The 25,935-nt window shown below is 37.6% G+C and overlaps 1 long non-coding RNA gene across 1 annotated transcript in view; it reads left to right on the plus strand.

Annotated features, from left to right (window-relative positions):
• LOC125929820 (uncharacterized) overlaps nt 1-24,890 on the plus strand; it is a 102,341-nt gene extending 77,451 nt beyond the window's left edge. The window contains exon 4 of the long non-coding RNA XR_007459974.1: nt 24,822-24,890. This is a non-coding gene — a long non-coding RNA (uncharacterized LOC125929820). The remainder of the gene's footprint in view (nt 1-24,821) is intronic.
• The last annotated feature ends 1,045 nt before the right edge of the window (nt 24,891-25,935 follow it).

The raw sequence follows: 25,935 nt of genomic DNA on the forward strand, positions 1-25,935 counted from the left end.
TCCCAGAGTCCAGGAAAGAACTTGAACTGACGATACTAAAAAATAGGTTAAACCAAACCAAAGGAAGCAGACAGGAGGATGGGAGGCACTGCCAACACAGGGTGGACTGGAACAGATAGTCACATACATTATCATTTTCCAAAACATCCTCTCTCCTGGAAGCCAGTGTTACCACTTGGCCTGCCAAAGGCCATGTGACCAGCCATTAATAACAAACTCAGGTCAACCATATCCTATGAAGCTCTTAACCCTTTAATCTCACCACAGTGCTGTTTTGAAGATGAACTGGCATATTTATTTCTGTGTTGAAGGAATTTGAGGATTTGAGGTAGCCCAGAAGGAGCGCCTAAAGGGACGTTTTTCGTTCAAAAGTTATACAGTCTGTTCCTCTGCTAAGGACAGCAGAAGACGACAGTTAAAATTATGCCTAACATTTTATGCCAGTCACATTTTATGGGAAACTATTTTCTGTGTTTGGATATTCCACAAGCAAAAAAAAAAAAAACGTTTTTAAATAAGCATTCTATTTAAACACATGAAATAAAAATTTTACTAGTTACTAAAATGCTACTTCACCCTCTCTAGGCAGACACTGCATTTAGAATTTTATTCACTTCCTAGTTTAATCCGCTAAATAACTCTGTTATGCAGAGTTTAAAGTTAGAAAAACCAAGTCCTGGAGTGGAGGAGAGGGGGTTGGTAATGATTCTATTCAGTATGGGGGATTCGCTTCCTGGGATTAAGATCTCCTCCCCCATCCCTCTGCTACCCATAATGCTGGCCTTATTGAAGGGTTTTCTCCTCTACAATTTCTTGGGAAAGTTTGAGAAGTGTTGTTAGTTCTGCCTTAAATAGTAGAATCCACCAGTGAAGTCATCAAGGCCAGAACTTTTCTTCATGGAAGATTTGTTAATTACTGATTCAATCTCCTAACTAGTTATAGGCCAATTTGATTATCCTATTTTTGTGTGATTCAGTCTTGGTGGGATTTGTGTTTCTTGGAAACTGTCCATTTCATCTAGGTTATACAATTTGTTAGAGTGTGATTGCATATAGTACTTTTTTGTAATGTTGTTTATTTCTATAGAGTCAGTAGTAAAGTTCCCACTTTCATTTATGACTTTAGTACCTGGAGCTTTCTCTGTCTCTCTCTTTTTTTTTTCTCCTTATTCAATCTAGCTAAAGTTTGCCAATTTTGTTGATCTTTTGGAAGAACCACCTTTTTGTTTCATTGATTTTTTTCTATTATTTTTCTATTTTCTATTTTATTTACCTCTGTTCTAATCTTTATTATTTCCTTCCTTTTATACTTGGGCTTAGTTGTTTTTTTTTGTTTGTTTGTTTGTTTGTTTTCTAATTTCTTTAGTTGTAAACTTAGGTTGTTGATATGAGATCTTTCTCTTTTTTTTTTACTGTAAGCATTTATAGCTATACATTTCCCCTTCAGCAGTGCTTTCACTGCATTGTGTAAGTTTTGGTGTGCTGTACTCTTATTTGTGCCTTAATATTTTTGAATTTTCCTTGTGATTTCTTTTATTCATTGGTGGTTTGTGTATTATATTAATTTCCAAAAATTTGTGAAATTTCCAGTCTTCCTTCTGCTATTGATCCCTAACTTCATCTCACTGTGGTTAGAGAAGATGCTTTATATGACATATATCTTTCCAAATCTATTGAGATTTAATTTGTGGCCTAATATATTGTCAATATGTAAAATAGCCCATGTCCACTCAAGAAGAATGTGCAAACTGGTGTTACTGGGTAGAGAGTTCGATCTGTATATGGCGGTTTATTGTCTTGTCAAGTCCTCTGTTTCCTTACTTATCTCTGTCTGGTTCTATCCATTATTGAAGGTGGGGTATTGGAGTATTCAGTTATTATGATACAAGTACCTATTTCTCTCTTCAATTTTGTCAATTTTTGCTTTATACATTTTGATAATCTGTTATTAGGTGCATAAATGTTTATAATTGTTATATATTCTTGCTGTAGTGAAGCTTTTATTAATATATAAATATTTTATACATTTCCTTGATTTAAGGTATATTTTGTCTAATATTAGTATAGACACCCCTGTTATCTTTTGGTTACTATTTGCATGGGATATCTTTTTTCATACTTTCATTCCATTTGGATCTAAAATGAGGATGTTTAAATAGCGCATAGGTGCAATTAAAAAAATACATTCTGCCAACCTCTCTTTTGATAGAAGTGTTTAATCCATTTACAGTTAAAGTAATTACTGTTAATGAGGGACTTCTGTAGTTCTGAGGCTCCTGTAGTTTTGCTATTTGTTTTCTATATGGAATATAGCTTTTTGTTGTTGTTGTTCCTCTCTTTTTGCATCAATGTCTCTTTTGTATTTAGTTGATTTTTATGGTGAAATGTTTTAATTCTCTTCTCTATTTTTTTTGTGTGTGTGGATTCTATAACACTTGTCTATTTTCTTTGTGGTTACTGTGGCCATTGCACTTAAAATCCTATAAGGTATAACATTCGACTTTAAATTTATAGCCACTTAACTTCAATAACTTAAAAAGAAAACCTCAAGTCATTTATAGCATGGTCTTCATCCTTTTCAGTTACTGATGTTACAGAATTACATATGCATTGTGTGTCTAAAAACATAACCTAATAATTGTTTCCCTAATGCATTAGTCTCTTAAATTATGTAGAAACAAAATGTGGGGTTACAAGCCAAAGTTACGATAATACTAGCTTTTAGAGTAATAATTTTTTAAAAATTGTATTAGTCTCTTAAGTCATGTACAAAACAAAAATAGAGTTACAAATTGTCAAGATACTAGCTTTTATAGTTGCCTATGTATTTGCTTTTACTGATGTCTTTATTTTCTACATATGGCTCTAAGATACTATTCTTTCATTTTCAACCTGCAGGACACCCTTTAGGATTTCTGGAGGGCGGTTCTAATAGCAACAAACTCTCTTAGTTGTTTTTTTTTTTAGGGTTTTTTTTTAAATATCTGGAAATGTCTTAATTTATCTCTTACCTTTGAGAGACAGTTTTCCTCCTGGATATAGGAGTCTTGGTTGATCTTTTTTCTGTTCTTTTTTTCTTTTCTTTTAGCACTTTGTATATATTCGTCCACTGCCTTTCAGCCTCCAAAGTTTGTGATGAGAAATTTTCTGATAATCTGATTGAGGGTCTCTTGTATGTGAGAAGTCACTTCTCTCTGGCTACTCTCAGGATTCTCTTTCACTTTAGCTTTCAACTGTTTGAATAGAAGGTGTCTTGTGGTGAATAGCTTTGAGTCCATCCTCCTTGAAGTTCTTTGGGCTTCTTGCATGTTTGTATTCATGGATTTCATCAAATTTGGGAAATTTGGGGCCATTATTTGTTCAAATAATCCCTTTTCCCCTTTCTCTTCTCTTTCTCCTGGGACTCCCAAAATGAATGTATGCCAAACAGTGTCCCCACAGGTCCCTTAGGTTCTGCTCACTTTTCTTCAGTCATTTTTCTTTCTATTATTCAGACTCAACAATTTCAACTGCCAGATCTCCAGATTGCTTATTCTTTCTTCTGCCTACTCAAATCCCTCTGGTGAAAATTTCATTTTAGTTATTGTACTGCTTAGCTCTGTAGTTTCTTTTGGCTTTCTATCTCTTTATTGTGACTTCTGTTTTACTCATATATTGTTTTCTTGAACTGTCTCCATATCTTCCTTTAGTTCCTTGCATTGTTTTAAAGTTCGTGTCCATGAGGCACCTGGGTGGCTCAGTCAGTTAAGCGTCTGACTTCAGCTTGAGTCATGATCTTACGGTTCGTGGGTTCAAGCCCTGCATTGGGCCCTGTGCTGACAGCTCAGAGCCTGGAGACTGTTTTGGATTCTGTGTCTCCCTCTCTCTCTGCTCCTCCCCTGCTCTCTCTCTCTCTCTCAAAAATAAGTACACATTAAAAAATTTTTTTAAAAGTTTGTATCTAGTAAGTCTGCCACTTGGATTTTCTCAGAGATAGTTTCTGTTGGTTCATTTTGTTTCCCTTTTAATTGGCTATATGCCCCTGTTTCTCTGCATGCCTTGTGATTTTGTTGTTTTTCTAGTTGTTGAAAACTGGACATGTGAATCTAATAGTGTGGTAATTCACTCTGGAAATCAGATTCTCCCCTTTCCTTGGGGTTTTCTGCTTTCTGGGTTTGTTTGGTTTGGTTTTAGGTTGTTGTAGGCTGTTCCCATGTCAAGTATCAGCCTGATGTGTAAGCTTAAGGTCTTCTCAGGTCTCTCAAGCCTGCGACTTTCCCTGAGCATGTGTAATGCCTTTAACTTCCCTTGGATATGAGTTGCTTTTTGAACAACTTCTTCTTTAATGTCTGTCTCTAAAAAGGAGGGAAAGAGAAATATAAAGGCAGGGAAAAAAATGGATACTGGCCTTATAAATCCCTTACAATTGCTTCAGCCAAAGAAAGGAGGTCTTGCAACAATGGGGAACAGGGAGCAACAATAATCTCTAATATTTGAACATAGATCCCTGATGTTTGAAGGACAAATAAAGTGTGCCTCCCTCAAGCTTAATGCAAGCTACTCCAGGAACATGTGTATAACTTCTGGCCATGGTGCTGGGGGTGTGAAGGTGAGGTAGGGTATGGGTGGTTGCTGCTAAGAGCTAACATTGACTGAAATTAAACACAATTTACCATCCATGCCTCACCCTGGAAGTTACAAGCCTTCAACATACCCCAGAGTTCTAAAATTGTTACATCAGACACATTCTGCCAGTACAACTTTTGTCTGTGTGGGGAGACACTCCTATTGCTTCCTACTCCACCAGCCTCCCAGCCTCAGTGACATATTTTAAATATTCTGATTGTCTTTCATTTGCACATCTTGTTAGATTAGTCACACATACTTTTCAACATATATATTATTTTAAATAACATTTGATTATAACTTACATGTTTAATTTTTCATTAAATTTTTTTTCATGTTTTTTTCCTAGCTCTCTTTTCTTCCTTCCGCTTTTTCCCCTTCCACCTATAAAGGCCTTTTCCTTTTCCCAGGAACTATGGCAGTGACCTAGTATGTATGCACTTCCTTCATGCCTCTATAACTATGCATAGATGTATAAATACATAAATACAGGTTTTGTCATTGTTTTATAAAATTGGATCATACTGTGTACACCTATTTTACATCTTACTTATCTCCCTTAACAGTAAATTATGAAAATTCTTCATAACCTATTGATAGAACTCTAATAGTAACAGTCTATTCAGTCTAATCAGTAACAGTCTATTTCTGAAAGAGGGACAGAAGCATGAAGGGAGACCTTCTCAGAGACATAAAGGGATGAACTAACACTGAGGGTATAGCAGACATTGAGAAAATAAGGTAGCAAACCAGCCTCCATCCTAACCACAAATTAACACTGCTGGTATGTTTTAGTCTGTTCAGGCTGCTGTCACAAAATATCATAGTCTGTGTGGCTTATAAACAACAAATTTATTTCTCACAGTTCCAGAAGCTGGGAATTCCCAGATCAAGGTGCCATCAGATCCAGTTTCTGGTGAGAGCTTACTTCCTGCTTCATAGAAGGCTATCTCCTCACTGTAACCTCCCATGGCAGAAAGGGCAAGAGAACTTTCTGGGATCTCTTTTATCAGGGCACTAATTCCATTCATAGGGCTCCACCCTCATGACCTAATCACCTCCAAGAGGCTCCACCTCCAAATACCATCACATTGGACATTAGGATTTTACATATGGATGTGGAGGCACAAATATTCAGTCTATAACAAAGTATTTGAAACCTGAAATCTGTAGTGCACAGAGAGTAACCATAGCAACAGCAAAGATTAAACCTAGCTCAACTCATTACAGAATTGACAGGGCTCATATTAAGTCCCTAGTAGAAGAAAAAATGTGCTCATTTCCCAGCACAAAAATTGTTTACTTCAGTCTATACTGTACTACACAAGGTGTAGGACATATTTCTACCAAAAATTACAAAGGATCAAGAAAGTAACAACACTTTTCAAGAGATAAAACATTCAATAAAACCAGACTTGGAAATGGCACTGGTATTATAAACTGCCAGATAGAAAGTTTTAAATAATGAGATTAATGTCTTAAATTTCTGGTGGGAAGGGTGGAATATGCAGAATCAGATGAGAGACTTCAACAAAGAGATGAAAAGAATAAAAAGCAATCATTTGGAAGAGCTAGAAATGAGTACACAGTAGGAGAGATGAAGAATGTCTTCAATAGTCTCGATAGCCAAGGAAAGAAAACACAGAGACAAATGTAAAAAGCTCAGAAGAGAGTGTGCAAGAGGTGTGCAAAAATACCAAATGATCTAACATGTGTAATTGGATTTCTAAAAAGAGTCGAGAGGAAGAACAGAGCACGAGAAATATTTGAAGAGGCAATGGCCAAGAACTTTCCACAATTAATGACAGATACCAAAACACAGGTTCAAGAACCTCAGAGAATAGCAATCAGGGTGACAGTAATATCACCTGATATGTAATATATGTAATATAATAAGTTATATATATATGAAACTTAAAGATATAGAGAAAACTGATATCCCAAGAAGATTCTAACTTTTACACAAGTATATCTGGTCAACCAAACGTAACTCACATCCAGGATCCTAGATTTGGCAAGGGATTGTGAAAATGTAGTTTTTAATTCTCCAGACTCTGCAAACTAGAACACACTAGAAAGATAGTGGTATGGATTTTGAGTACCAAATTAGTATGCCCACCATGCAATTAATATGTAAATAGTTTTCCTTTACATGTGTTTTTTATTGGATTTTATAAATTTTCAAAAATGCGTAAAATACAAATATAAATATAATTTATATAGGAAATTACAATTTGAAAATTACACATACAGTATCTATACATATACAGTTGACCTTTGAACAATTCAGGGGTTAAGGGTGCCAACTCCCTACATAAGTCAAAAATCTGCACAAAATTTTGACTTTCCCAAAAACTCAGCTACTAATAGTCTACTGTTGACCAGAAGCATTACTGGTGACATAAAAAGTTGATTAACACATGTTTTGTGTGTTATATGTATCATATACTGTATTCTTAAAATAAAGTAAGGTAGAGAAGAGAAAATGTTACTAAGGAAATCATAAGGAAGAGGAAAATATACTTGCAGTGTCAATGCACTTACAGGATCAGTCATATTTTAGTCTTTTCCTTGCATTCTAATTTTACTCAGAATTTCTGGAAGAAATGTCTATTGAATTGTAACAATCATATTTTCACCACCAGTTGTTATATTCATATGAATTTTCCCTTTAAAAATTTTAATGTAATAAAATATACTGATAAAATCTAGCAATGTATCAAAATAATAGTAAACTCAAGTAAGTAGGATTTATTTTAGGACTGTAGTTGTGGTTCTACATTTAAAAAACTTATTTTCTAATATTTGGTGCAATTTATGCATCTATGTCTATATTAATAAACAAGATCAATCTCTCTCTCTCTCTCTCTCTCTCTGTCTCTCTTTAGTTTTAAAGTTATCCTGAATCCATAAAATTATTTGGAGAGCTTTCCAGTTTTACAACAGCCTGGAATAACACATTTTTTAAAAATACCTAACAAAGTTTGAGGGCAAGAAAGGAAAATTCTTAGGTGCCTAAAAATGGAAAATGGAAACACAAAGCTAGAGTTTAAGAAAAGGAGTTTAAGCCAGAACTGAGGTTCCTACATAAAGGTGGGATTCATGCCAGACCATTTATTTCAAGGGCTAAGCCCTTGTAGAATTTTACCTTACCAACTTGTGAAACTACAAGATTCTTATCATCTGCCTAAGGCCTTATAGAATAGGGAATTACCTTAAGACATTAAAACAGAAAATCTGTGCCATGCTAGGGTATAGTGTATAAAACATAGTACCCATGTACACTCAAGCCAAAAAATTAACATTAAAATACATTAAAACCATTTGACCCATAAGGGCTCCTGATAAAAGCAAAGGCTTTGGAGAATGTCTCCAAAACCTGTAGGACAACCTCTGTGGGAGGGGTACGTAGTCAAAAATCAGAAACCACATTTGTAAACAAGTCACCATGAGGATGCTTCAGTAGATGCACTAAGTGGGAGAACAAACAATTCAACACTAAAACTGAAAACTACAGTAAATTAAACACCCTCAATGGATAAATTACCAGCTAGATAGAGTTGACATATCGGAAGATTGATCAACAGAAGATATGAAAAAGACATTAATAAATATAAATAATAGGACAGGAGGCATCAACTGAGGTCTTGAAGGTGTTTCATGAAGAAAGAATGGAAAGAATGCTAATACACTGTATAAAAATGATTCATGAAGGAGAATTTTCCAGAATAAAGAAATCAATTTTCAGACTCAAAGATTATGCTGAGTCCTAAATGTGCCAAGTAAATCACAACTGGGTAAATCATATTAAAACAAAACTGAACTTTCTAGATTAAAAGTAATTTTAAAACAACCTGTGATACATGGTGTAACTTTTCTATACACCATGTCTTCAACCTGTACATACACTTTTTCCATTAACCATTTCATTGCTTCTTTGCATTAGCTATATCTTTCTCTCACCACAGTGCTCTGTTTCAACAAACACAGTTTCTTTCTACATCCCAAAATATATAGATGACCTAGTTTCACAACCACACTTAGAAACTATTGTTCTTCCAATTTTTTGTTAAAAAATCCATATTTTGAGATTTTGGCATCTTGTTATAGCGTTCTTTCTACCCCTCACTATTGTTGTCATTGATTTGGTTGTTATTTATCATTTATAAAGGTTCATGGGAATGAAGTTCAATGAAATGGAACATTTTAGTAACTTGGAAAAATGGCCTTTTAAAATATTCATATAATATGATGGGCAACTGACTTCAGTCTATTTTAGTCACAGTCTAGTTCTCTGTCATTCACCCAGTATTGCCTATATTTTGAAGAAGAAACTAATTCAGTAATATCAGACTTCGTAATCTGTTATATAAATTATCTTGTGCCTGGGTGGCTCAGTTGGTTGAGCATCCAACTCTTGATTTCAGCTCAAGTTATGATCCCAGGGTCATGGGATCCAGCCCTGCATCAGGCCGTGTGCTGACAGTGCAGAGCCTGTTTGGGATTCTCTCTCACCCTCTCTCTCTGCCCCTCCTCTGCTTGCTCTCTCAAAATAAATAAATAAACTTTAAAAAATAGACATAAATAAGAAAAGATAAACATATCCATTTTAAAATGGACAAAGAACTTGAATGTCCATACAACTGGTTGGATGGGATAGCATTTTTTATCCATCAATCTACCCAACACTGGGAATGGGACGGACTTGTTTGACAACTATGTAAGGAAATTGCTACAATCTGCAGGTGGTGGGAATCAACAAGTTATATCAATTTAGATACCTATTATAACATTTTAAAATTTTAATTCCACCTTTAGGAAGCCGTCCAAACAATGTGGAACTGATTTTTTTCTCAAAATGTTATAGGAAAAAGTAGAGATAGAATGTAAAACTAAAGACTGAAATTTGGATAGAACTATTTATAAGTTCTACAATAAATAAGTCAGTCAAGAGAGACTTTGCAGGAAGTAGGTGGGAAACAGGAAAGTGCAATATTAAGGAAATCAGAAAATGGAATCCCAACAGCATTTCAACAGTAGCAATTTCTGTAAAGAATCCATTAACCTGAGTTTCAAATGGATGAGATGGGCTGACCCACTTGAAAGCTGATACTGAGTGGAATACTGTCAAGAACTTGTTTAACACTTCATATCATTTTTGGAAATTGTAAAATGCACCTGTTGCTCACCAATTGGTTAAACCTCCATGAGACGTTAAGTACACATGTATATTCACCGTTACTGCCTTCTTAAAGTCTCTTATATTCAAATCAAAGCCATAAGAGAGAGAGAGAGACCCAAAATTTGATTCTCAGGCTTTCCACTAGGCAACGTTGCATTGTTATTTTGCTGTATGCCATCAAAATAAAAACTATTCAAGAAATCAGCTGCTGCTATAAAGGTCATCTGGAAAGTCCAGGGAAGGGCCCTGAGCTGCTGCTGGGAAAGGGAAATTGTCCTCTGGCCCGTGATCTGGCGTGTTTGTCTGCTGAGTGGCTTCAGTGGTTTCATCTACTGCTGAAGGAGCCAAGAGAAAGGAATAAAACAGGACTGTAGTCCACACCACAATGAGCGGGATTGGAAGAACAGCCAAGTGAATGTTTTGTTTGTGTGCTGCTCCTTCTGGCATCCCAATTTGCCGTGCAGATTTCTTGGGCTTCTAATCATCATTTAGAACCTGAACATATGTTGGGTTTTTATGCAACTTGCTGATAACCCAAAAGGTGTTAGAACATACGACTCCACATTACAATTTGTCAAAGCATAGTGATGTCACGGCATGAAGAGTAAACACCTCCCATGTTCTTGTATCCTGTGTACTTTCATTGGATGTTCACAGAAAGAAAAGACTAGATAGAATACCCAGAAACTGATTTTACTTTCAACCTCTGATTAAGTACAAATCAAATCATGGAAATAGGTTGAAGACATATCACGGTTTGGAGTCCATGATTCAGATTGTTAGTTCAAAACTGGGCATGGAAAATTCTCCTCTTGTCTTTTAAGTGTTTTCCCCTTGATCTAAAAATGCTGTGGGAGAGAACCAGAAAATAAATTGTAAGAATATTCCGTTAAAGATGTTGGATTGATTAGCAAAGATGAAAAAAGAAATGAATCTTATGGAAATGGACATCTTCTAAGAAAATATGAGAAAATAGAATCCATCTCTTTAGAAGAGAGGAAATTGTGCCAAATCTTCTAGATCAAAATAGGAACCCAAATCCTTAATTCCTTATAGACTTGGCAATCATGCTTATTTATCCTAAGTATCTAATAAGACAAGTGTCCAAATATCCAAGTATAAGGATAGTTGTTGTAATACAGCTTGCACTGTAAAAATATAAACAATCTAAATGTTTTACAGTGATTGAATTTTATTCCAGTCTATAGATATCGATTTAATCAGTCCTTTAAAACACTCTGGAAGCATATTGGACATGAGAACATGTCATATGTTCTTTCTCTTGCTAACATTTTAATATGAAAAATAACAAACCTACAGAAAATTGAAAAAATTGTGCAGAGAGCGCCCAAAGAACTACCACCTAAATGCTGTAATTAACATTTTACGATACCCACTTTATCATATTTGTCCCTCTATGTAGCATTGATCTTTTTTCAAAATGCATTTCCAAGTAAAATGCGGACATCGGTTCCCTTCCCCTAAGTACTTTTGTATGCATATTATTAACTAGAGTTCGATATTTGTTGTTTTTTTCCTTAAGTAAAAATTTATATGCAATGAAATGTACAAGTCTTAAGTGGACCATTAGATGAGTTTTTGCACATGCATACAGCTATGTAACCCAAACTTCTATCAAGACATAGATCATTACAACCACCCCAAAAGTTCACTCTTGCCCCTTCCTCTCTCCTTGCCCCATTCTGCCAAGGCAACCACTTTTCTGATTTTTTCCATCAAAGTTGAGCTTTACTTGTTCTAGAAATTCATATGAATAAATGAATTCATACAATATATACTCTTAGGTAAAGATCCTTTCACTCCTCATTATTTGAGATTCGTCCATATTGTTGTGTGCATGGGTAGCTTATTTCTCTTCCTTGCTGAATACTTTTCCATTGGATTACTCCATTGTATAAATGCACCATAGTTTGTTCATCCATTCTCCTGTTTACAGACACCCGGGCTAAGAAATATGTAATGTGTTCTTAAGTGAAAAGAAAAAAACTATAAAATAAGAGGGTCATACAGGTTTTGTATTTGTAAAACACACAAGACACTCAAATGTGTGTGTATGTATCTGTCTCACAGAGACATAGCACATTTTGGATCCCGTAGAGTCAGATTGGTATGTATATACAGTGTGTATGTATGTATATATATATTTTTTTTTTAATAAAATATACTCTTGAGTACTATTTATATAGAATGCTATCTGATAGTCACCAACGCTACAAAATTATAAGAATATCCCCCCAGTGGTTGAATTTGGGTGTTTTAACTTTTCTAGCTCTCCTACAACTAACATTCCATAACTAACAGTTAGCCCATCTTTGTTATTAGACTTCCTGTGATGGGGCTGTAGGGAGACTGAAATGAAAACACCGAGCTGTAACGTGAGTTTCCTTCCCTGAAATCAGTGGGAAGAACGGCCATGTAACTGCCTGGCTGGAAGCGCCACGACATGATCCGTCTCCCCACAGAGAGAGCTTTGGTTACATGTGAAATGACCAAAGTGCTGTCTGTGGAGAAAAAAGCTTGTGAAAAACTCCTCTCTAAACAAAGACCCAGACTGGAGTCCTGTGCCTGGATTAGAAAGCCACCTCATAAAATCCCCCAAAACTATTGGCTCTCTATTTTACAAAAATTCATGGAACATTTTTACTAAAGAATAGAGCATAGAGCACCCGGGAGAAGGGAAACCTGAGTTTGTGTGGAAGGGTAAAACAATACTGCTAACTAAATGCCTCACCTCCAATCGTCCTTAAAGCCACATGAGGTACATGATGAGGTTTAGGGGTGATTGTGGGGCTCATGGGGTCCAGAGCCGATGACCAAGAAAGAATTCTTGAAGAGGTCTTTGGTGCAAAAAGGTGATTTTATTAAACACCCATAGGCTGGAAGAGCTGCCCCGGGACCATGAGGAGAGACTGGTTATATACTGTGCAGTTGGGGGAGGTAAAGTCCAGGGGAAGTTTCCAGTGAGATTTTCATATGCTAAAGAAGACTCATGGGATACTGGAGGCCAAGCTATTGTCAAGCTAAGGTGGTTTTTCCCTCTAGCAGAGCATTAACATTAAGACAGTAAGGAGTTCCTGGAGAAACGTTTTACTCTGCCAGCCTCAAGTATCTGTCAGTGGGCTGCAGGTTATAAGGAAATTTAGTTCTATCTGCCATTTCCTTCTGCCTTTGTTTCCCACATCACTATGGAGGGGTGATGGAGACTTAGGTCCTGCAGGACTATGATCTCTATCAGTTAACCATTTGTTTTTCCCCTTTCCTTTGTTCTTGGGCAGCCAGGAATGCCCAAGGAATATCACCCATATCCCACCAGGGTCGGGGGTGTTTGTGGCCTGTCGGCTTGCCTTATGCTCCCTCATCAGTACATAGGGTGGTTGTAGTTTCACTGGCAAAATAGGAATAATTAAGTGATATCACTTGGCAAAAATCATGGAAAGTGGTAGCTTAGAAACCTTGTACCTTTATTCTTACGGTGAAACTCTCCCTGCTATATCTGTTGAGGATTTAAACAGATTTAAAGCATTTTTTAAAATACATCTTAACTCTAGGCCTGGTAAGATTTGTTTGTCATTAAGTGAAAAGCAGAAACAGTCATTGGAAATGACCATCTAGCTCAGTGGTCTTCAGGAGGATCCTGAGAGGGGAAGGGAGTGTCTCACCTTCTGTGTTCAAGCCTTCCTGAGGGGCCCAGGTAGTCCAGTTCCCTGTTCTCAAAAAACAGGATTGGAGGCTGAAGAGCCAGCCCTGATTTTTCTCTTTCTCTCTTCTCTTACTCAGAAGGGAGTGATTCAAGAGCACAGGATTATTGGTGAAGTAGGAACAGAACCCAGACTTCCCCACTTTGATTTGAGAGTCAAACCACTGGATGAGGCTCAGGTAGGGCCACTTGAGGGCCAGCGGCCACCTCAGTTACATGGGAACCACGGGTCTCCCTCTGCATTTATCCCTCATTATGCAAAGAGAGCCTGGTGGGCTCTTTGGCTGATCCACTGCGTGAGAGCCTCAGAGGACAGCCCTTGCAGCCACAGAAGAGCCAGGACATCCCAGAGCTCCTTGGGCCTCATAGAAAGATCACTTGGCAGAGTAGGCAGAGTGCTGGTTATGGAGTTAGACAATGACTTTGAATCCCATCCAATGGGGTCAGGGCTCTGGAGCTCCCAAAGTCTTAGTTTTGTCATATGGGTGGAAAATGTATGAAATAAAATATTTGTCATGTTAAAGCACTTGCTATGGATCCCAGGATTAATACCCCCAAACTAGAATAATGAGCTCAGATTTTTTTATTAAACACTTATTTGTTTAACATTTTGTGCTAGACATTGATGACTATATAAATACAATTTAATGACTTAATGATTGCAAATCTAGACTCCAGAGTTAGACCATCTCAATTTGAATCCCAGTTTCACCACTGGTCATTGGCAGGAAATTTGGGAGTTATTTAACCTCTCTCCTAAGATTTGTCATTCATAAAATGAGGATAAAATTACCTTCCTCTTAGGGTTATTATGAGTATTAAATGAGTTAGTCTATGTAAAACACTTCCAACACCTGCTGGCCCATAAAAAGTCCTATGCATTTGGCTGTTATTAGTGTTGTTAGACATAATACCTGCTTAAACAGGAACAACTCAGAGATGAGAATAACAGTGTAGCCAGGTATTATTTGATAGAGATGTATGGACACAAAATAAGTAGGGGCCAATTTTTATATGAGCTAGAAAGTTTATCCTAACTTAATTTGACATCGTAATTAATCAATAAGCCAAGAATAGCTGTGTATTACCACCCAAAGAAATGTGAAGAAGCTATTAATCTGTCCAGTCTTTCCAGGTCTGGGTTGATGCAGTGTCTGGTGATGGAATATCAATAACCAGGGCCACACAGTTCCTGAATGGATCACTTTGACTCTCTCCGTTGCCAGAAGTAGCAACTCAAGGAGGTGGGCTGGGGAAGGGTCACAGCAACAAGGCTGTAGGCCTTTCTTGGTTAACTCAGGGGCCAGCTTCTCTGGACCAGTACAGCTGTCTTCTCTGTTCTCAGAAAGCACAGCAGTCTGGGCTGACCTTTTCCATTGCACCTCCCCATTCTTTTTCCCAGGTTTATTTCTCCTGGGGGAGAGATTAGGAAGAATAAAACAGGTGCACAACTTTTCCCCTTTCTGCCTTTGCTAAAATTATACTCATGTACTGGCCACAGAACACCAGAAACTCAAAAGCAGGAGTCTGCCAAGAGTCAGTGCTGGGATAGAGAACACACACTAGGTCTAGTTGGAGAAGACAGGGCAAGATCAAGAAGACAAGCCGGAGTTGGAGACCAACTGTCAGTACTGAAATTTCTAAGAGCTGAGTGGGGATGGAAAGGAGAAGGAAAGGAAGGAAGGAGAGACAAGAAACCAGCAGAGGCAGGGGTGGCAGTGAAGGAATTACTTCTGTAGAATCAGGCTGAATTCACAATTATCCTGTGGAACCTCTTAAAGATACCAATAATATAGGTTTGACAGAAATAATTTGTTTACACTACTTACTTTGGGGAAGAAAGTTATAGACTCCCAAGAAAAAATTAAAAACGTACTAGTTTTCTCAAGGGAGAGAGAAATTCTCAGTTTGGGGGTATATATTTTTTAACCTAAATGCAATGAACCATTCATGGAACTCATAGAGAAGCCCATAGAGCCATGAGGTTGAGTGAAGCAGCATAGTAAAAGCAGTGGGATGTCTGGAGGCAGGATGAGAGACCCTCTATGGGATCAGGATTGAGTTTCATTGCTCTCTTGGCTCAGGCGAACGCCCAGAGTTTGTTCTTCATAGTGCCACCCATGTACAGGTGCAGAGTGCTAAAAAAAAGTAAAACGTATAAACATCTTTCCCCTTCCAAATTCCACTGCCCTTCTTGATGTCAGGGATCCAGCCTCTTATTAAAGAAGCCTTATGGCTGTCTTGGACCATTAAAAAGAGGGAAGTTCCTATTGAGGATAGTTCAGACAGGACTGTGCAAAGTCTTGAGTCACAGACAGTTCTTCCTACTGAATAGTCAATAGGTAGTAGGTGGGCATGTGTCCTATTTGTTTAAAATTCAGGTTCCCCAGAATTAGATGGTGATGCTTTAAAATATTGGATTTCTCTCTTATTAAGTCCGCATAAGTCTACTTTAGGTCCTGGGCCCAGACCCCCATTATAACATACCCAAGCATTTCAATCACTAGCTCAGTGTCCCTAAAGTATCTCTTGCCCGTCCTTATTTCCAACCCCAGTTCAAAGGAATTAAGACAGTTTCTCCTACCCTGAATCTGCAGACTACCATGGCACTCCAAACTTCTGATAGGATCAACGTTTTATGGTTTAGAGAACTTAAGAAGTGGAGGATGAGATGAAAGAGGTGGGCAAAGAGGAAACAAAGACCTCAAAAGAACTCGTTCCTGCTGGAATGATGAGCCAACAATCAGAGATCAGCACATGAACCATCTCAGATCCACACTACAGTGGGAACACGGGGAGCAGAGAAAAGGCATATGCAGTGAAGTGTGCTCTCACGCCATAGCCTCTCTCTTTTCCCTCCTTTTCCCTTTTTTCAGCTCAAGTGTCCTCAGTGATTTCCTTCACATAAGCAATTAAAAAAGTCTTACCAGTTCCTTCTTCGTATCTCTGTGGAAAGCGAGTTCTGACCCACATAGTCAGGAGGCCCTGACACTGCCTCGTCCACTGAGAAACTGAGCAGGGCCAAAAATTCTTCAGTCCCTCACTTCTGGGGCCTGTGAGAATGTTTCAAATCCCAGATTCCTTTTGTACGCTTTCATTTTCGGGAATATTTTAAGGAGCTCAATTGCTGCAGGTGATTTGAGTTTGGGTCGGTGTTGGGGAGGAAAGTTCTGGCCCAGCTCATTGCTCCTACTACCCTGGAGTATGGCTGGAGGCTTCAGACAGGAAGAGTCCAGAAGCCCATGTTTTCTCTTTTGTCCACTCCAAGTGGCCACTTAGAAATGTAGTGATCATGATTTGCTAAATAATTTTCGAAATGTTTTCTAGAAATCTTAGCTTGCGGTTAAGTGCACTACATATGGCAAATCCTGATTTATGAGCCCGATGGAAATATGTGTTTTCAAGAGAAGTGGGAAGAATTCCTTTGTATATACCTCGTTTTAGTGTTGACCCAATCTGGGTGTGGTGTAAACATCCTATATTTAGAGTTGATTCAAGCTACTGACCATGAGTTCATTTACTAAGTTAACAGAAGAGTCCAAATTCAAGTGAGGGCACTTGTTTTAAGACAATAATTACTGCAGTAACAATATGTTTGCCTTCCTCTTTATAAAAGAGCTAATTTGAATGTACAGCTTAAGCAAATCTTTTGAAGTTTCATATTTTGTGAATTAGGATATACCAAAGAAAGTAGGGAGACATGCCATCAAAAAAGCATTCTCAGAGTATTATAATGGAAAGAAATCTTATAAATAAGATTATAAAAGTTATAAGATTATAAGAGATTATTTTCCATCTGAAAAGAGATCAGATGGAAGTAATGGATTCACTAATGTCATCTGTATTAAAACACTAGAACCTGGTCTGATTTCAGTTTTTTTCCTCCTTAAATTTTGAACTATTTCAAACACATAGAAAAGAATGGAGAAAAACGTAATCTGACATACTTGATATAAAATGTTACCTAATTTTAGTCAATAATTTTTAATCTGAATTTTAAAACCCCATGCACTGACCCTATTTCTCTGTCTCCCTCCTCAGAGTTATACATATAATATTATTTTTCATGCACTTAAACTTTTTTCTGTTTGTAATTCTTGTCTTGTATTTTCTGCAATATTTGAATTCTATATACTGAAGAATATAAAAAAATAATACTGAATACCAGCCATAGACTGGGAGAAAATATTTGTCAAAGACACATATGATTAAGGACTATTATCCAAAATATACAAGGAACTCTTCAAACTCAGCAATAAAAAAACAACCCAAATTAAAAAATGGGCCACGGACACCTCTCCAAAGAAAATACATAGATGGCAAATAAGTAGGTGAAAAGATGTTGTACATTGTCTGCCACCAGGGAAATGCAAATGGAAACAACAGTGAGATACTACTGCATACCTACTAGCATGGCCAAAATCCAGAACACTGAAAACACCAAATGCTGATAAGGATATAGAGCTACAGGAACTCTCATTCATTGCTGATGGGAATGCAAAATGGAACAGCTACCCTGGAAGGTAGTTTGGTGGTCTTTTACAAAACGAAATATAGTCTTACAATGGGATCCAATAATCATGCTCCTTATCCAAAGGAGCTGAAATTTTATGTCCGCACAAAAACCTCCACATGAATGTTAATAGCACTTTTATTCGTAATTGCCAAAAAGTGTAAATAATCCAGATGTCTCTTAGTAGGTCAATGGACGAACTATGGTGCATCCAGACAATGGAATATGATTCAGGGCTAAAAAGAAATGAGCTAGCAAGCCATGAGAAGACATGGAGGAATCTTAAGTGCATATTACGAAGTAAAAGAAGCCCGTCTGAAAAGGCTACATACTAGATGATTCCAACTATATGGCATGTTGGAAAAGGCAAAACTAGAGACAGAAAGATCACAGGTTGCCGGTTGGAGGGGTGGGAGGATGAATAGGCAGAGTACAGCTTTTTAGGGAAGTGAAAATATTCTGTAAGATACCATAATGATGGGTTCATGGCATTTTACATTTGTCCAGATCCACAGAATGTAAAACACCAAGAGTGAACCATGATGTAAACTGTGGACTTTGGGTGATTATGACGTGTCAGTACAGGTTCATCAGTTGTAACAGATGTGTCACTCTGGTGGGGGATGTTGATAATGGGGGAAGCCAGGCATTTGTGGAGACGGGGCTATATAGGAAATCTCTGTATATTCCCCTCAATTTTGTTGTGAGCCTAAAGCTGCTCTAAAAAAATGAAGTCTTAATAAAAAGTTAATTCAAAAAAATTAAGCCTGATTAGCAAAAAAAAATTCTGAAAATAATACTGATTATATATAATAGTATTATATACTGATTATATATAGTATAAGGTATATATCAGTATGTAATATGTCGGTATATATTAGTATTATATATAATAATATTATATATTGATTCTATATTGCTACGTATATAATTAATATGTTATATAATTATATATAATACACATATAATTATATGTTTATATAATTATACAATTAACAGATTATATAATTATATTATATGTTGTAATACACATATAATCAGACCTCTGTTGTTCTTGTAGTAGATGGAAAAACTTGCGAGAAAAGCAAACACCATGTGGAGCCTGTAAATGTTTTTGCATAACCTGTAAAGCATTCATGGAAGTGGCTAATAAAAAGGGTTTTGATATTTTTTTAAAAAAAGCAACTATGTCAATGTTTACATCTGTAACTTTTTCCTTCCCGGTTCTCATTTAAACATTCTGGGGAAAATGTAGGCAAAGTAGCTTCCAGTTTTAGAATAAATAACCATTTGGATTGAAAACACACACACACACACACACACACACACACACACACACATATGTATTAATGATGTGTAAATTTCGTCACTTTTATTTTCTGCTTTCAGCTGCTAGATAGATAAGGTACGAGATCCCAAGATAATGAGATTTCCAGGAAGTGAGTGTGTTCATCAATCAGCATTTAAGAGATGGATGGAGCAGCCCACAAAGAAGTTAGAAGGAACAGAAGTGCTGAAAAAAGCAGAAGAATGCGTTGTTATCATAGAACATCATCACAGTGTTGACATAGTTAACAGTGTCCAAAGTGACACTGTTTTTTAGGGAATACTATGAGCACATTTAGAGTTTTCACGTAGGAAGGAATGAGGAAAACTGAAGAATTTCTTTCACCACTAGACATGCAAACATTCGACCCGTTGCTCAGCCCAAAGCCACACCATTAAGTTCTTTCATTTAGAGAAGCTTAATGTGAGAGTTTCCAGAATAAAAGAATTTCAGACTTTATAATTCTGCACACGAATAATCTCTATAAAATAGTTCAGAGTACAATTCCTTCTTGTCTATTATTTCCATCTATAAAACTGTCACTTAAAAAACATCATTTATCAAAACCAAACCCTGTGCAAATCCTTACCCACTATATCATGTTGCCTCCTCTGAAAGAAACTTAAGAGTTTGGGTTTGGAGCCATTTGGAACTGCATCAATCACACTTATTAGCTATGTAACATTGGGCGAGTTATTTAACCACCATGAGCTTCAGTTTCCTGTGTCTTAAGTGGAAATGATAGGGTTGTTTTGAGGATATGTCAGATAATTCATGTAGAAAGTGCTTAATGAGTTAGAATAATAGTAAGGCCCTCTCTCAGAACATGTTTTAAAATGCCATTCTTTTTGCTTTTGTAATTTTTCCTCTCAACACATATATCCAGGTCTTTGGTGTTTGAAAAGTACCTTGTAACTAACCGATGCTCTGATTTACATGCACTTATTTATAACTGCCAGTAGTGCAAACAATATGGCCTCCCCTTGACAAAGTTGAGCACTTCCCCTTTGCAGAACTTTTTTTTCTTTTCCATCAGCACTTGAGTGGTATCTGGCTTCTAGCAACATGCCCGTTCATGAATTGAAGGACAAAATCATGATAATCTTGACAGATGCAGAAAATGTACATGATGAAATTATAACACGCATGTATGATTTAGAAAAATACAAATACTCTTAGGAAACCAGGTTAGAACATTTAATAATCTAATGACGAATACCTAAAAAACAAAACAAAACCTTAACAAGTATACATATGGGTGAAATAATGAAATTATTCCCTTTGAAATTGGGAACAAGGCAATGATGTTATCACTTTTAGTCAACAAATTGCTCAAGTTCGTGGTAATATAGTAAGTCAACAAAAAAGACATGAACTTTGGAAGTGGAAAAAATAACAGCAAACTTCTATATGAAGTAATTGCTTATATATGAAGAAAATTTTAAATAATTCACAGATATATCATGAGACTTAAAGAGTGTTTTGCTAGGTTGCTATATAGGAAATCAATATTTAAAAATCTGTCCATTTCTGTATATTGGAAAGTGTTAGGAAATGAAATTTAGTAAATGCTTTTATAATGGCATCATAATGCCATATACTTAGAATAAATCTAACTAAAGTTGTATCAGACTTCTATGCAGAAAACTGGAAACACTAAAAGAAATTGAAGAAAAAATAAATTTAAATTGTGCTGTAGAATATGAAGGGATTGAAACACTCAATCAGCTGCAATCTAAACTCTTGTGGATTTTTTTTTTTAATTCGACAGGCTGAATCTAAACTTAATAAGCAAATGCAAAGGACTTCAGAGAGCCAAGATTTTTAAAGAAGAAATATAAGACAAGAGGACTTATTCTCAAAGTCCTCATAAGTTATCATAAAGCTTTAGTTTGAACTAGACGTGTAAAGTAAAGCTCTCAGACCTGGCTAGATGCCACTTTGCACGGGCAGGATCTTGACTACGGCTTCCAGGAGTCAGAGAAGCTGTGTTAAGTTTTGCTGAACTTCCTTCTGATCAGCGTGACCACTTAAATCTTTAGCTCATCTTACATATTTTTCAGAAATGTTTTTGGTGTGAACTCACCAGTCTCACTAGAATTGGAGGCAAATGCCAACATTCTCAAGGGGAGGAGGGAACCAGAGAATGACAGATTTAGACACAATAACCCAAAGGCAAGAAGCTGGTTCTTTGGGGGCAATTTTTATAGACAAGTCACGTCAGTGTAATTTGTCTATTCAATCCCTCATTTCAACTGGTAGGGCTTTGGGTTAAATAAAGACGCACAGTGTGATACAAGAAATAGATACGTCCCCACCAGCTCCCAAGTCTGATAGCCAGGTGCTGAGAATAAGCCAGCCAAATTGTAAAGATGAATCAAATTTTCAAAGGAAGCTGAAATAGCAAAGGGAGGAAAGGCTGGGATCTATGGGTGGTAAGTGGAAGTCCCACCTCCAGGAACCTTAGAGAACACTGGGGAAGAACAAGGTCTGAGGCTCTCTCAAGAGCCTGCTGGACTGGCAGTTAGTGTCTTTTAGTCAGAAATTAAATGAATGCTAGAATTGTGGATGCATGAAGATGAGAGAATGGAGCTCTCAGTTCCCCTGACCTAACACTGTGTAGGAGGGGCTAAAAATACCAGGCTGACTACAAGGCAAATGATGTTTTCAGTGCCTATGTTATTGCTTTTAATTCAGAAAAACTCTATTTTTACATGCAAGTTCATCTTCTTATTCCTGCAGATGGCTCTTCGTCTTCTAAAAAGAACTGGACCAAACTCTCATTTTTAACAAGTTTGTATAAAAGTATTCTGAGCTGCTTGAGATTTTGTTTTAAAAAGTAGAGCATTGGAGTGTCTGGGAGGCTCAATCGGTTAAGCCTCTGACTTCAGCTCAGGTCATGATCTCATGGTTTGTGAGTTCAAGCTCCACACTGGGCTCTTTGCTGTTAGCATGGAGCCTGCTTCGGATCCTCTGTCTCACTCCCTCTCTGTTCCCCTCCCCCCCCCCACTTGCTCTCTCTCAAAAATAAATAAACGTTCCAAAAAAATAAAAAATAAAATAATAAAACAAAAAGTAGAACATTAAAGGTACCTAATGGAGACATGGATCGTTTGTTAGTAATGTATAAAAATTATTTTTGACTTTTTTTTTAAAGGAAAACATTACCTTGTTGGATGAGAACTGAGGAAGAGCAACAGAGAGGGTAATGCCAGAAAAAAAAAAGGATTTAAAAAAGTTTTTCACTAAATGAAAACTACAGAAATCTGATGCTTCAGGTATAGCTGGATCTAGATGCTCTCACAATATGACCAGAAAACCATCTGTATTCATATCTTATCTTTGAAAATTTTTTAATGTTTATTTATTTTTGAAAGAGAGACAGACAGACAGAGCACAAGCAGGGGAGGGTCAGAGGGAGAGGGAGACACAGAATCCGAAGCAGGCTCCAGGCTCTGAGCTGTCAGCACAGAGCCTGACACGGGGCTTGAACTCACAGACTGTGAGATCATGACCTGAGCTGAAGTCGGATGCTCAACCGACTGAGCCACCCAGGCACCCCTGAATATTTTTTTCATTATCATTCTTCTCTGAAAGATTCTTCCCACCTGGTAATAAGATGTGACCATGAGTAACTCAAGTCTTCCTCCTACCTCCAACTCCCGTGAAACAGATGCATCCCCTTTCCTTTTCCTTTTTGTTTACTTTATCTTTCAGTTTTGCGTATTTGCTTATTTCTGAGATATAACTGATATTACAGCACTGTATTAGCTTCAGGTGTACAGTGTAATGACTGGATTTTGTATATGCTGCAAAATGCTCACCACAGTATGTCTAGTTAACATCCATTGCCACACACAGTCACAGATGCTTTTCTTGCGAAGAGAACTTTTAAGATCCCTCCTAGCAGTGCAAACAAATGCACCCCTTTTCTGATGTAATCGGTAAACGTCTTTGGATTGACTCTAGTTTTTCATACCTGTGCAGTTGGGGCTGGGGTCAGCCCCACTGTAAGCACATAGACTAAAGAATGTGGAAAGGGCTTTCCCCAAAGTGGTGCTATGCTGATGAACATTGCAAAATATTTCCTCAGTGGAGCTGTGATAAACATCTATTGCTAGGGAAGTGTTTGCTGTGCTTCTGACACCACTGTGTAGCTACCAGAACTGGAAGACACTCAGATTGTCTTCACTACTGAAATCTGCCTCCTTTTCAGGTATTCCCACACTTCCTGATGGGTAGAGGCCACTGGAATCTGTGGTGCATCATGTTGGGTTTTCTTCCCCGTCTATGGAAACTTTGGTGATTTAAAACCAGTGCTATTTTTCGAGGTGCCTGGGTGGCTCAATTGGTTAATCAATCTGACTCTTGATTTCAGCTCAGGTCATGAACTCACGGTTCTCGGGATCGAGCCCTGCATCAGGCTCTGCTCTGACAGTGTGGAGCCTGCCTGGGGTTCTCTCTCCCCATCTCTCTCTGCCCCTCCGCCACTAGCATGCACCCTCTCTCTCTTTCAAAATGAATAAATAAATTAAAAAAAATAAAACCAGTGCTCTTTTTCAAATCTCTGTTTTTCTATTTAATAAAGTATTAATACATGTGATTTTTTTTTAAATGTGGCCCATAATTATTTAGCTAATGTATTGGGCTCCTTTTATCCCCAAAAGGATTCTTTATGAGATACCTTCATTCCAAAAGTAAAGTTCCCCACCACTAAGTCATTCAACAACCGTTTACTAAGTTATGCTCTATTTAGGCATAGGATACATTAATTAACAAGTAAATTCAAGTCTCTGGACTTTCCCCAACTTCAGATCTCTTTCTTCTCTCCCCGATGTGATTTAGATTTTCCCCCATGTAAGAAATTTAAATTTCACTGACAAAAGTTCAGTATTTCATGGTAACCAAAGCTGTATTTGAAGGCACAAACCGGAAAGTGTGGTCTGATACAAGTGACACTGTTCATAACAAAGGGCAACGAGAAACCCTCAGTTGTGACTCATGTTTTAGTAAACAGAGCATGCACATGAACTCTGACACCCAGGCAAGGTTTCTGCCACCTAAAAACTAAAATAGTGAATGTTGTGGGGCTCCTGGGTGGCTCGGTTAAGCGACTGACTCTTGATTTCAGCTCAGGTCATGATCTCATGGCTCATGAGTTCGAGCTCTGCGTCAGCTCTACGCTGACAGCACGGAGCCTATTTGGGATTCTGTCTCGCCCTCTCTCTCTCTCTGCCTCTCTCTCTCCAAATAAATAAGTAAACTTAAAATAAAATCAAATAATAATAAGATAAGATAAAATAAAATAAAATAAAATAAAATAAAATAAAATAAAATAAAAACAGTGAATGTGATAAACTCCTTAAAACTAACTTGTGTCAGAAACCCTAGCCAAGGTAGTGCTGCCTGGCACTGTTCTTGAAACAACTTATAGTAAAAGAAAAAATATGTTTCTTCTGTTATCCCTTTTTTTCAGGAAGAAGCAAAAAGCAGCTTAATGAATTAGAGATGATTGGAGGTGGTTGATAAGGACCGAGTCCAAAGGTAAGTTGGAGTTGTCAACTTAAACAGCATTTAATGCTCTCCCTTTGCTCCTAGTATCACCTCCTTAGGCCCTTGGTAGCAGCTCCTGTTTTGAAGGGCAGAAAAGTCTGAAGACAACTACGAAGACGAATCCAAGCCACATCATCTAAAACAGAGTTGTGATCATAAATACAAACACAGTCAAGGACTCCCCAAACCCTGGCATTTCTGAAAATAGGCATTTCCAGGTGCCATGCTGGGCACTGGGCATGTGGGTGACAGCCAGACTGACCACTGCGCGGGCAGTCAGTTTTGTCAGTCTCCACTGACATGAGTCTTGCTTCAGGGATAAGATTTCCTTCAAGGATTCTGGGTGAGCTCCTGGAGCTGTCTCACTGGCTGACCTGGGAAACCCACACCAAGCAGCAAAGGCACCAGAGGGGTGTCAGGTTTAAACTCTCAGTTATCTTCTCCAATCTCCACCTCATCTGGAAGGGAGGCAGAGAGCTCATCTGCTTTGCAAAGCGGAGAGACGGTTATCCAAGGAAACACAAAAGCCAAGGTCAGTTTAGATTCAGAAAGTCACTGCACCAAAGATTCCATAAACCTCGCCCTGCAGAAATGAGGGAGGCAGTTCTGGGTCAAGCCAGTTCTTAACACATGTGCAAAATGGACCACCCAAGAGGGGTTCTTGCTGAGCAAACTGGCCTGCCTGCCTTCTGCTTTCCTGTGTCTGCAACTCTGGGCCCAGGAGCAAGCTGATGACACCAGTCTAAGGGCATAAAGGACCATTCCTATTCATCCTATTCATTCATTCATGTCCTAGGGCATCTAGGACAGCAGATATCAGGAAAGAACACTATTCAAATTCAAAGATTTCACCAGTGCCTCTTACATGCAAGTACTTCTAATGGGAGTATTTACCAAAACAGTCAACTCACTACTGCATTTTTTAATCTGTCTTCTTTCACATTTGTACAATGTGATAAATTCAAGCAGAGATGCCCTGGGGATTTCTTGGAATAATTCATAACCCAGTGGTTTTGCTGTTTATCGCTACTCCTGAA

Source organism: Panthera uncia, chromosome A2 (genome assembly GCF_023721935.1).
Source record: "Panthera uncia isolate 11264 chromosome A2, Puncia_PCG_1.0, whole genome shotgun sequence".
Lineage (NCBI taxonomy): Eukaryota > Metazoa > Chordata > Mammalia > Carnivora > Felidae > Panthera > Panthera uncia.